Source organism: Macrobrachium rosenbergii, chromosome 51 (genome assembly GCF_040412425.1).
Source record: "Macrobrachium rosenbergii isolate ZJJX-2024 chromosome 51, ASM4041242v1, whole genome shotgun sequence".
NCBI classification, from domain to species: domain Eukaryota; kingdom Metazoa; phylum Arthropoda; class Malacostraca; order Decapoda; family Palaemonidae; genus Macrobrachium; species Macrobrachium rosenbergii.
Window position 1 is genome coordinate 35,088,745 of NC_089791.1, and position 13,638 is coordinate 35,102,382.

At 35.5% G+C, this 13,638-nt stretch overlaps 1 protein-coding gene across 1 annotated transcript in view; it reads right to left on the minus strand.

Moving 5' to 3' along the window:
- LOC136833313 (uncharacterized) overlaps nucleotides 1-13,638 on the minus strand; it is a 531,995-nt gene that overhangs the window by 121,775 nt on the left and 396,582 nt on the right. The window lies entirely within an intron of this gene.

Consider the following 13,638-nt stretch of genomic DNA (forward strand, 5'->3'; position numbering starts at 1 on the left):
AATTGTATTTCGCTTTCAAAACACCACCAAATGTCCAGAGTGCTGGAAACATCTGACTTTAAAAGCAACTCTCATTACATTTACATTCTATCGCAAATGGGATGATGTTCACGGAACTGTGATTCGTATAAACAACCATAATAAATACCTCGGCCGCTTGTGTACAGGGCGCGTTCGCTACAAAAGCACTGAACATCTCTTCGCTACAAAGGCCTTTCATGCCGGCACTAAATAACAAATTTCCACGCGAATTCTGCGTTGTGTATCACGCAATTCTTTTTCAGCTCTCGACACAAAAGCATTCCGGGTGATCTGGAGTTGAGATGGCAAAAAAATCAGCATTCTAACTTCAAAGAATTGTTTGCTGGAAAGGGAGACTTTTACAGCTTTTTAGTGACCTCGGTTTACGACGAAAAAGGGACCTCACGCTTTTACCTGCGTTACTTTCACTGGTTCGGTCAAGTTTTTCCTTTTCGTAAAAATATGGAATTCACACTCTTACAATACCACTTTCACGTCGCCAGATTTCGAGACTTTGCTGACTGAAGAGCAGAAGAACACGCATTCGCAAAGAATTCTCCATTGGCTGATACTCTTCATCAATATATACGTAACAGGGTTCTTGGAAAGTCCTTCAAACGACATTTCCATTGAGTAAAGAGATGCTGATGATTGCTGACATTCGAGACTGCAACAGGGATCCTGCAACGAGTGTGCGTTATGTTTAGAACAACATTCGGCAATTAGTTAATGGCATTGATTAAAGAGACGCTCAGACAATATTACTGGCCTGTTTGAGGACGCATCCTCTGAGCAACATTTGACGGTAATTATATATATATATATATATATATATATATATATATATATATATATATACATGTTATACATGTACAATATTTACATATGTATATATATGTATACATATATATATATATAATATCATTACCCTCTCTCTCTCTCTCTCTCTCTCTCTCTCTCTCTCTCTCTCTCCCTGTTATCATAACTGGAGGTGAAGGGGCCCTATGAATGAACTAGGGAAGCCAATAGTCAATACTGAAATATATATTAGTATTCGAAGCTCTCATGTCAAAGAATGACAGATCATTAGGGGTCTCTCTCTCTCCCTTCTCTCTCTCTCTCTCTCTCTCTGTTCGGATAAGCACCCTTTTTTTGTTCTCTGGGAGAAAAAGATTCCCTTGCGATATCCTTTGTTTCTTGATGTTATGGCGCCTACGGTTCGAAAATAGAAAAGTCCGAGTCCATGATCGCAAAAGTCTTTGCAGTCACTGCAAATTATAACAGAGTACGGCAAATTTTGAGCTGAATTTTATTTATGACAACTGCGTTAAATTAGCAAGGATTAGTTTCACTGACGATAATGCTCACAACCGATAGCAAATCGTAACGATGAACCTTGTCGTCACCACATATGTTTTTCCCTTATGAAAGTTCCGCGCTGGGTGAGCGGGTTCCGTTCTCAGCTACCACTCGTTGGTCGCGAGTTCGAATCTCCAACCGGCCAGCGAAGAACAAGAGGAATTAGTTTCTGGTGATAGAAATTAATTTCTCGCTATAATGTGGTTCGGATTCCACAATAAGCTGTAGGTCCCGTTGCTAGGTAACCAATTGGTTCTAAGCCACGTAAAAATAAATCTAATCCCTCGGGCCAGCCTTAAACTAAGATATACATCCATTTCCCCTATGAAATCGTTCCTTAGTGATGTGTGCACGAGAGAGAGAGAGAGAGAGAGAGAGAGAGAGAGAGAGAGAGAGAGAGAGAGAGAGAGAGAGAGAGAGAGAGATTTGTGGCATAGAGAGAGAGAGAGAGAGAGAGGAGAGAGGAGAGAGAGAGAGAGAGAGAGAGAGAGATTTTAGAGCAGAGATGAGAGAGAGAGAGAGAGAGAGAGAGAGAGAGAGAGAGAGAGAGAGAGAGAGAGAGAGAGAGATTTTAGGCATACATGTCGATTCGAATCGGGCAACAAGGCCAGTCAATGAACCGGAAATTGGCAGTAAAATTGGTTTGAAAGGTGTAACAGGAGGAAAACCTAAAAATAATTGCACTATGCATCAATTGTAATATCTGGACAGTCAGATGGAAGAAAAGAGGAACGATTATAGGGCTACAGTGAAAGGAATGAAAGCAGTTGAAAAAACTGCTTTGTAATTTCATTGGACTGCACAGACCCATTACAGTAATGCCTAATATGATTTCTGTAATTAGCACTGGCGGCACTATACTCTTTACGGGCCTAGAGAGAGAGAGAGAGAGAATAAGAAGAGATAATAATAATAATATGAATATTTTTACAGAGCAAATCACCCTCGATTGCCTGCATCACCATCCTCTCTCTAATTACACCAAAAAACATCTGGGCCAATTCAGGGTCTCTCGACCCTTCTCTAGGGATGGAATGTAATGCCTTGAAATTAGTGGATATTACCGAGTGGCCACTGAGAGCGCCAGGGGCACGTGCTATAGATGGCCATGGCCTTCGCCCTGGGTTTACTCTCTCTTTGGAAAGGAAACTCTCTCTCTCTCTCTCTCTCTCTCTCTCTCTCTCTCTCTCTCTCTCTCTCTCTCTCTCTCTCGTATGAAAAGTATGGGATATGACGCTGATACCTGTAAGTGTATATTTATATATTCATATGGATATTTGTTTATTAATATGGATATTTGTTTATTAAACACAGTACACAAACGTTGGAAGATTCCCTATATTTAAACAGTTGTTGAATTCCGTATCATGAGCTGTCATATTAACTGCTCTATGTCCATGAAGAGAAGGATATGTCTATTCCAGATCGTTCTTATACATAATGAGTGAAAAGCCACAATAATGCAAATGAGAGACTGCGTTTTTCCAAAATGCAAAAAAAGGTTAAAAAATATGGGGAGTTCCGATGTGGTCCTCTTCAACGGTCCTTGGCTGAAGAGGACCGTTGTCCAGACGGTCCAAAGCTCCCCTTTTCTTTAACCTTTTTTGTATTTTGGAAAAATACAGTTTCTCATTTACATTGTTGTAGCCTTTTACTCATTATTTCCGGCGACAACACAGTGATGCACCATAGAGTCTTTCACATATCTGTCGAATTCAGATACATTTCAAAACAGGCGGAATAGACCCATCCTAGTGCTTTAACATTTATGGCTTTCAAGTCCGAAGTATATACGCTTTCATATCTGTCTCGCACACCGAGACTTTTTCGTATACACAAACATCGAGCTACAAATGTCGTTCAGTATCAAATTCACTGAACCTCGAATAACGTCTACGGAAAGGGAATCTGTAAGTGATAAGCGATTCGTCACCCACGAGACTCGAACCCTCGAATGGTCGTTATTCCGTAGTTGAGTGAATCTAAAATTAAATGACATTTCCACCTTCATGTTTGTGAAATCATTATATATATATATATATATATATATATATATATATATATATATATATATATTATATATATATATATTATATATATATATAAAATGCAACACACACATATATAATATATATATATTTATATATATATATATATATATATATAATTCAAATATAATCCCAGTTATGCAAATATATTAATATATATATATATATATATATACATTTATATATTACATAACTGGAATACTGTGAAGAAAAAATCCACGATTCATCTACCATTGACAGTTCTCAAAGGGAACAAGGTAAGGTGTATATACATATATACGTAACACTTCGAAGAATATTTTAGCGAACAACGGGAGGTCTGAAGTGATATACGCCAGTCTTCACCTGCCAGTTTTACATAATTCAGGAAGCCTAGACCACTGAATATCTTACCCCGACCATTTAAAGCAGATTCTCCTATTAATGCATTTCCAGTGTTTCGGTGACGTGTATACGTATCTGTTCCGTACCTCCAGGTTATCTAGGTGTTATTGAAAGAGTATTATTCCAGATTCCTGGAATGAGTTAATCTTTTATAAATTAACTGTATAGTGTAGTGTTTTGATGTTCGTTAACTAGTCGTATTAATATGTGAACTGAACTACAGTCTTTAAGGATATTAAAATTACAATCACCTCCCAAGGCTAAAGTTAATTCTTATATACCTTCATCTTAATTTTCAAAATAAAAAAAAGAAGCCGATCAGGAAAGTAACAGCAGACCAATTTTCTTCTTCGTTATGAAATGATGAAGGATATGGATTACGAAAATTTAAAATCAAAATTATCTGTAATTCTTAAAATGAGATGTCTTGATTTCAAGGTGTCTCACTTTTAAAATTAAAAATAATTTTTAATCATAACTGTTTTCGTACTTGAATTACAGCATTCTTGTAATCTGCAATTTCATTGCGTTCAGGAATATGTCATCACCCGCAAAACGTGAACAGACGGTGAATGGTGTAGACTTGCATTGAATATAGAATTTAGGCCAAAGGCCAAGCACTGGGACCTATGAGGTCATTCAGCGCTGAAACGGCAATTGGCAGTAAAAGGTTTGAAAGGTGTAACAGGAGGAAAACCTCGCAGTTGCACTATGAAACAATTGTTATGAGACGGCTGAGGAAAGTAAGATGGAAGAAAGAGAATATGAAAGGAGGTACAGTAATAGGAACGAAAGGGGTTGCAGCTAGGGCCCGAGGGCACGCTGCAAAGAACTTTAAGTCATGCCTACAGTGCACCGCATGAGATGCACTGTTATTATTATTATTATAAATATTAGATGTACTACCTTTTGTAACAACGCAAATAAAGTTGCACAGATCATCAGATGAAGGCCGGGACAGAGATTACTGAGGTTGTCAGATCATATCATTTACAGTGGAAAAATCCGAGTTTATAATGGATGAAAAAAATTAAATTATCAAATATTAGTTTCGGTTTAAAGGGTGGCCAAAATGCCCCTTTCCTAAATTTTCAGGCGCATCCTTGAGGGGTGAATAGTACTTTCCGTTATGTTCCCCTACGATATGAAAATGAAATTTTCTTTTGTAAAAGTAATTGACATTTTCTTCTTTCGCGCATGTTCGCTATGAACGGTAAATTTTTCTGATGATATGTATAGATTTATTCGCGTTTAGGGGATTATTTTTGGTTTAACAGCCTTGTTCACTGTTTAAGTTGTGGTCTATGATTGCAAGACAAAACAAATTTGCTAGATAGTTTTACAACGAAAAAAAAAGTAAAATGCGCCGAATTCTGGCGCAATCGAGTTTTTCTGTGGTTTACATGTTTATCAATCAAGGCCACCGGTTTATAGATCTATCTTTCGGCGGTCTCGGTAAATGATTTGAGTTTACGAGGCCCATAAACTTTAACTATGGCCCGGTGGTGGCCTATTCTGTTTATCAAGTTGCCAATGGTTTATCATGGTTAATGGTTTAACCTTTAAATAAAATAAAGGTACTGTGGCTAGGGGGCTGCAATTTATGGTTTAACTGGAGGGGTGGACAATCAACATACCAGGTTTGCAGTCCTCTAGCCTCAGTAATTTATAAAGATCCGGGGTGGACAGAAAAGTGCGGACGGACGAGACTAAGGACAATAGAGAGAAAACTAAAAACCAGATTGATCATCCATGATATCAAAATAATATCAAAAATTGATAACTAAACAACTAATAGTGTCCATCTCTCTCTCTCTACCAATTCTCTGTCTCACACTGCTCTCACGTGGTATCTCTCGACACGATCCCCGACAATATTTATGGTCCAAATCACCGCGAAAATATTCGGCCGAGATCCTACACATATTAATAGATATTCATCAAATAAATCACCCCCACTCATAACACTGCTGGTTATTTAAAGTAAAAAATATTGCCCCCCCAAAAGAACGAAGTCCTTAACAAATCGTCTCGTCAAGTATATTGCATTAATAGAGAGAGTGTGATTAATAAAGAAAATTAACAGACTCAAGAGTCAGCAATGATTTAAATGGAAGACTAAGAAAGGCTTGATTACTAATGACCCGTGGTTTGTTTAGTTATTAAAGCTTTGTCACGGGGCAGTGTTGTAGGTTTAATTTCTTTCAGCGTCCCTTCGGCCTCTCTCTCTCTCTCCTTCATTCTACTGTACTCTCCATTCATCTCTCTCTTTCTTCATCTTTCAAAGGCTAATCATCCTTCCCTAACAATTGATTCAGCGTCAAAGATGAGTGTTTTCACTCCTGTTACCCTTTCAAACCAACAAACAATCACTTTCATTTCCAACTCTCTGACCTCATTTCTCTCTTGTTTGGCATTTAATCCTAAACTCTATATTCGATTCGGTTCCATTCCATTCCATTCCACTATGATTATGGAACCGGGAAGGAAAGATAGAACGCAAAATAGAACCGGCTGAAGTTCAACGAAGACCAAAAAGAGGCAGGAGAGACTATCGAAGATGATGGACAGTATTAGATTTATTTTGAAAGACTGAGAACATGGTTACCTAAACGGGACCTACAGCTTATGGAAGAGAACGACATTACAACGAGGAATGAATTTCTATCACCAGAAATAACCCTTTAATTCTTCAAGGAGGTCGGAGAATCGATCGCTGGACCAGCAGAGTGTTAGCTGAGAGAGATACCAACCCGTCAATGAAGAACTGAGAAGAATCAGATTAATGCAATATACATTTATGAGAAGAAAAAGGGGAAAATACCTGTCAAAACGAGGTTTGGGTCAATAATGACATCACCAGGAGAAGACAACATCGGGCGGGACATTTTTAGAGGATCGTGAACAAGAGATATGAGAGGGATATTTGGACTACTGAAATACCCTAAGTTGAGAGAGATCTGAATATACTAATGAATACATCCATGGCTTTTTGAGTGGAATCCGTAATTGAGAAACCTAGGAGACAGTAAGTACCTAGTTATGATGGAATTACCACAGAATTAACATACCTGAAAACACTCTCTTCTCTCTCTCTAACAAAGCTCTCTGATTGTGAATCTAGGTCAAACAAAAGTACCACAGAAAGTTGACCTGACTGAATGTGGTGACTACATAGGCATTATAATAATCTCGATTGTTCTCTCTCCTATTTAGATTTTATCACTCTCTGACAGGGGTCTCTCTCTCTCAGCCACTTCTACAAACTGATAAAATGCAAATCTCCTCCACTCTCTGTTACTATTGCTGCTACAAGACTTAACAACTGATTTTCTCCTCTCAGAATGACTGAAAGATATATATATATATATATATATATATATATATATATATATATATATATATATATATATATATATATATAATGAAGAATCTTTATGTATGTATGTATGTATGTATGTATGTATGTATGTGTATGTATGTATGTCACGTATAACTGAATCCAAAGATAATGAACGTGATGAATGTATAAATAAAGGAAATGCGAGAAGGGAAAGAGTGAAACAACGAAGAGGTTAGAACCACTCTGTTGTTCCTTCATCACATTGCCTTTATATATACATATATATTTATAATAATATATATATATAATAATATATATATATATATATATATATAATTATATAATATGTCTGTGTGTGTGTGTGTGTGTGTGTGTGTTTGTGTATTGAAAACACAAAAATGTTCAGAGTTGGTAGATTTCTATTTTAACAGAATAATTTTCTTGAAGACAGTCTTTTGCACTTGTAGAACTTGGTTTTTGGAGCTATGTTAATGTATGAAAGGTGTTCATTTTCCTGTATTCATCTTGAAGACAATCATAATTTTTGAATTACAAACAACAAAAAAAATGCATCAACATTAAACATTTTTTTGAAGTTACCTACTATGCATTACAGTTTCTTGAAAAAAAAAAAATAATACAGTTTCTTTTTATTAAGGCTTCATAACATTTAGTTTTATCTTCTTTCACTTTTGCACTTAATGTTCTCGCAAATGGATTTTGAAAGCCAGTTTATGTTCTTTTTTGCTCTTTTCCTGAAAGGAATGCATCTTTTAAACGCCTTTGTCTGCCTGCCTCCCATTTCACATTTTATGCTGCTTTGTGTTCTGCTGTTATTGTTCCCGATTCTCCGTACTTTCTCTCACTCTCTGCATCTTTTTTTTTTCCTTTCTGTCTAAACAATAAGAAAAGACTGCGTTCATAATTTAGGAATATGCATGTTCAGCTGAAGTTGAATAACAGGGATGTTATTTTTTTTTTTTGGCTCAGTTTTTTTTTTTTCCCGAGACAGACAGGATCAAAGTCGACGCATCCACGAGACTGCTATTTTAATCTTTCCAGTTTTCTGTTGTAATCGTGGTCGTCGGGGTTCCGGCGTCCCCTTGTTTTGTCTTTATAGGAAATATTTCCCGTGAACGGACGTCTAATTACACTCTTTTGGGAGCAACGACTTATGAATATTCATTTATACTTGGTCTCGAGTGTATGTCCCTCCTAAAGGTAGTGTTTGTGTCATTTTCATTGTGTGTTGCTTTTAGGAACTTAAATGGCTCTGCTCTTCATCTCTCTCTCTGGAGCTTAGAGATGATAGAGAGAGAGAGAGAGAGAGATAGAGAGAGAGAGAGAGAGAGGGTATTAGATACAGATCTGGCACCTTCTCTCTCTCTGTATCTGCTCTTAGCTCTTTTGTGTCATCTCTTTAAATTCTCAGAGTATATTTCAAAATTTTACCTCTCATTATCATGATACAACATATGTTTCCAGTTACATGTCTCCATTAAACTTCAAAAGTAACAAAATATTTTTGAGAGAGAGAGAGAGAGAGTTGAGGAGAGAGAGAGAGAGAGAGAGAGAGACGGTCATTGAAAATTTGACTGACAAATAATTTTCTCAATGATTATTATTATTATTGGAAGGAAATCAACGTTTTCTTCAATACAAAATATATATATATATATATATATATATATATATATATATATATATATATATATATATATATATATATATATGTAATATCAAAATATATTTCTAAATTATAAATATAAAATATATATATATATATATATATATAAATTATCCACTAGAGCCAGAGTTGAAAGAGAAAAAGTAAAATTGTCAGAATTACGGGAATTATGGGAATTATTACCTCAGCCGTTCAACAGAACTCTTGGATAATAAAAATGGTTAGGGACGCAGAATAGTGGATGAGAGAATTTTAAAATATTAACGTCATTTTTATTGATAGCCATCATTTTCAGACCATATCATGAGATCCGCTTATGAACAGAAACACACATACATTATATATATACATATACATATATATATATATATATATATATATATATATATATATATATATATATATATATATATATATATATATATAAATACTAAGGTTTAATAAGATACATGTATCAACTTTATTTAGCAACGTATCAGCTTTAACAAAAAATGGACCCATTCTTAGAATGTACCAAGAATTAATCCAAATGCAAATAATTTTATTTTATATGCTGAAGTATATGTTTTAAACATTTTGGTCCAAAATGATGCACACGGAAACCGATTTCTCAGTTAAGTCAAACGTTCTTAATGTTTTTTGAAAATTAAAACGATACATTGTCTTTCGGTTATCGGATGACAGATGAGTCCGCCATCTTGAAAGCGTGCTAAAGATTATAATGGATCTCCCAGAAAGCGCAAAGGAAAACTTAATTAGGCGACTGAGAAACACCAACCAGGCGGTCATTTACGAAGCCTTCGTATTTCTCCACTGACATCATAATACCACAGGGCGTTCAACTCTGTTAAAAAAAAAAAAACACACACACAAGTAAACAAGCGCAGACGTTTCTTCGGCGCAATCGAGTTGTCCGTACAGCCGCTACAGCGCACAATCGAGGCCACCGAAAATAGACTTATCTTTCAACCCTCTCGGTATAATGCTCTCTCTTCCCGCAACCCATGAAACTTTAACCACGGCCCGGTGGTGCCTATCCTATATCGTTGCCAGAAGCATGATTATGACTAACTTTAATGAAATAAAAACTACTGAGGCTACAGGGCTGCAATTCGGTATGATTGATGATTGGAGGGTGATTTTCAACATATCAATTTTCAGCTTCCGTCTAACCTCTATTATCTTCTCCAGTCTGAGGACGTACTCTAAAGTGCGGACGGAAAAGTGCGGACGGACAGAGAAAGCCGGCACAATAGTTTTCTTTAACTCTCCCTAAAACGACGTTTCCGTACTACGGTTCTTTCCTTTTCGAATTCTCTGTTCGGCGGAACTAAAAGATAAATTAATTCCGTAAATTTCACGCATTTCATTTGTCTGCAGAAACGGCTGAAAACGCATCAAAATGAGTTAAAAACAAGTGAGTATTTTTTTATTTTGTATGGCTACCCTTTGCCTCATAGTTCATTTATAATTCACCGCGTGGTCAATGAACCTTTCCGGGAAGATAACTTTTTGTGGATCTCTTATAACAGAGAGAGAATAGGATTACTTCAGATCTTTCAGATCCTTACAACCTGGACGCCTGGTCGTTCAGGTTGCCCCAGGTCCCTCAGTGTGAGGCACCTTTGATGTCTACCAGAGAGTTGCTAACGCATCTTCCGTATATTTTGCATCTTCCAGTCTTAGGATGGTCTGGGATGCATCTTAGATATTTGTCGAGCTTATTCTTAAACACATCTACGCTCACTCCTGTTATGTTCCTCAGATGAGCTGGTAGCGCATTGAATAGACGCTTAATATCGATGCTGGTGCGTGTGGATTAATGTCTGTGTGCTTTCCTTAATTTTCCTGGTATAGTTTTTGGCACTATTAATCTACCTCTGCTTGCTCTTTTGATAATTTTAGTTCCATGATGTTTTCGGTAATTCCCTTCTATCTGTTTCCATGCTTGAATTACCATGTAAGCGTTCTCTTCTCCTTTCAAGACTATATAAATTTAAGAAATTGTAGTCTTTCCCAGTAGTCAAGGTCATAACTTCTTCTATTCTAGCTGTAAATGACCTTTGTACACTCTCTATTTGTGCAATATCCTTTGGTAGTGTGGGTACCATATTATATTGCAATATTTCAAGTGGACTGCGTACGTACGTTTTATAAGAAGCATAATCATGTGTTTTCAGCTTTCTAGTTTTGAAGTGCGGAACAACATTCCCATTTTTGCTTTGCATTTTGCCAATAGAATTGCTATTTGATCATTGCATAACATATTCTATTCAACATCACACCAAGGTCTTTTAACTGCTTCCTTGTTTGTGATTGTCTCATACAATGGGTCCTTTATATGCATATAGCATTCCTACTTTATCACCATAGTTCATTGATTCAAATTTATCAGAGTTAAATACCATCCTATTTATCTCTGCCCATTTATATATTTTGTTTAGGTCTCTTTGTAGTAGTTCCTATCTTCATCACAGGCAATTTCTCTACTTATTCTTGTGTCATCTGAAACTTCTTACTGAGTCCTTAACATTACTGTCTATGTCTGCAATCATAATCACAAACAGCAATGCAGCTAACACGTACCCTGTGGTACACGGATATTACCGTAGCTTCATCCGATTTCTCATCGTTTGCAATCACTATCTGTTTTCTATTTTAAAAATTCTTTTATCCATCTTCCTACTTTGTCAACAATGTTATGTTTCTAATTTTTTGCGCTAATATATTATGATCTACCTTGTCAAAAGCTTTTGCAAAGTCTAGGTAAACCACATCTGTATCTTTTCATTTATCATATTTTTATATATGCTTTCATGGTGGACTAACAGTTGGGTTTGTGTACTTTTTCGGGTACAAAACCATGTTGTCCTATATTGAACAATCTATTTTTCATTAAATGTTTCATTATATTTTTTTCATTACCCTTTCATATACTTTCATAATATGAGATGTCAGACTCTGAGGCCTATAATTACTTGCCTCTAGTCTTGAACCACTTTTGAAAGTAGGAGTAATATATGCTAATTTATGCTCATCATAAATCTTGCCTGTATCTATACTTTGCCTTAATAATATTGCTAGCGGCTTTGCGATTGAATGAACCACTTTCTTTAACAATATGGCAGGTACTCCATCTGGTCCTGCTGCTGATCCATTTTTAATTTCATTAATAGCCTGCAAATATCGGCTTCTGTAATATCTATATCTGATAAATTCAGTATTTTTTCATCTCTTATTTCTGTATCATTATCTTCATTGTCAATTCTGGGTGTAAATTCACTCTTATATCTTTCTGCTAATATTTACATATTTCCTTTTTTCAGCCCGTTAACTCTTCAATTCTTAGAGGCCTATTTCTCTCTTATTTTATTCATCTTTTTTGCATATGAATAAAAAATTTTAGGAATTTTGCTTGATATTTTTGTAGTGTCATTTCTTCTAGGTTCCATTTTCATTTCTTTTGATTGTATAATCTTTTGTTCTGCATTTCTATCTTACTTTTAGTTCCATCACTTTCCATGCATTCTTTTCTTTTGCAAGAGCTTTTTCCACTTTCTAATTTTCTGGAACAAGATCCTTCTGTCTCTTGGAATTCCTTGACTGATGCTTACTTTTTCTTCAGTATATATTTTCCACTATTTCCTCTAATATTTTTATATAATATATCAGTATTTACCTGTATATCATCACTTACAAATATGTTTTCCCATTCTTTGTTTAATTCTTCATTTATTTTTGACCAATTTATATTCTTACTATAGAAATTGTATTTTCCCATATCCTTCCCATTTTTCGTCTCTTGCTTTTCTTTGTTTCGTATGTTCTGGAACGGACTGTTAGTTCTATGACATTATGGTCCGAAATATAAATGTTATATACTATTATTTCTTTAACATAGTTCACTCATTCACAAATACTAGGTCTAAAATATTATCCTTTCTTGTTGGTAGGTGATTTATTTGCTGAATGTTATGTTTCTAGTAGCATATCTAATAGCTTTTCAAATTGCCTCTTATCTTCTGCACTACTATTGCTCTCTTTTTTATATGTATAAATACAACCACAGTCTCTATTCGTTCTTTCCATTCTACAAAAGAAAGTTAAAGTCTCCAGTTAGGAGTATAGTCCAATCCTTGTGATTTCTACATATTTCATCCAGTTTTTTCAATTATTATGTCAAACTCTTTAGTATTAGGGGGTCTATATATTACAATGTTCACTAATTTTTCAGATTCAAATTCTACCGCTATTAATTCACATTCTGTGTTACTATATTTCTCACAGATTTTTTCCTTGATTGGCATCTCTCCCATATATCGCGGTTCCCCTTGATTTTCTATTTTTTCTATCTGATCTATAAGTTTGGAAACCCTTTATCTGGTCATCATTACCAGTCTCTTGGGAATACCAGGTTTCACTTATATTCAATATTTCTATTTTTTCATTTTGGGTTAGTTCTTCTAAGAACTCTATCTTTCTTTTGAGTTACTCAAAACTAGACCCTGCGCATTCATCACTATGATTGTTTTGCATATTATCTCCATTATCTAATATGGGTAATAATAGGATTTCCCATGTCTCTTTCTGTTTTGATGTTGATCTTTTTTCATTTCAGAAATTCGTACATTAAAAAATCCAACTTTTCCATTATATTTGTTCTTCCAGCTTCATATTTATTCACTTTGTGCATAAACCTGCACTTATCTCCATATCCTGCACCATCCTTGCATCATAGATACATTGCTTGTTCCTTGTGCTATATCTAGGTGCTGATGAAACATATCGTGGTGCTG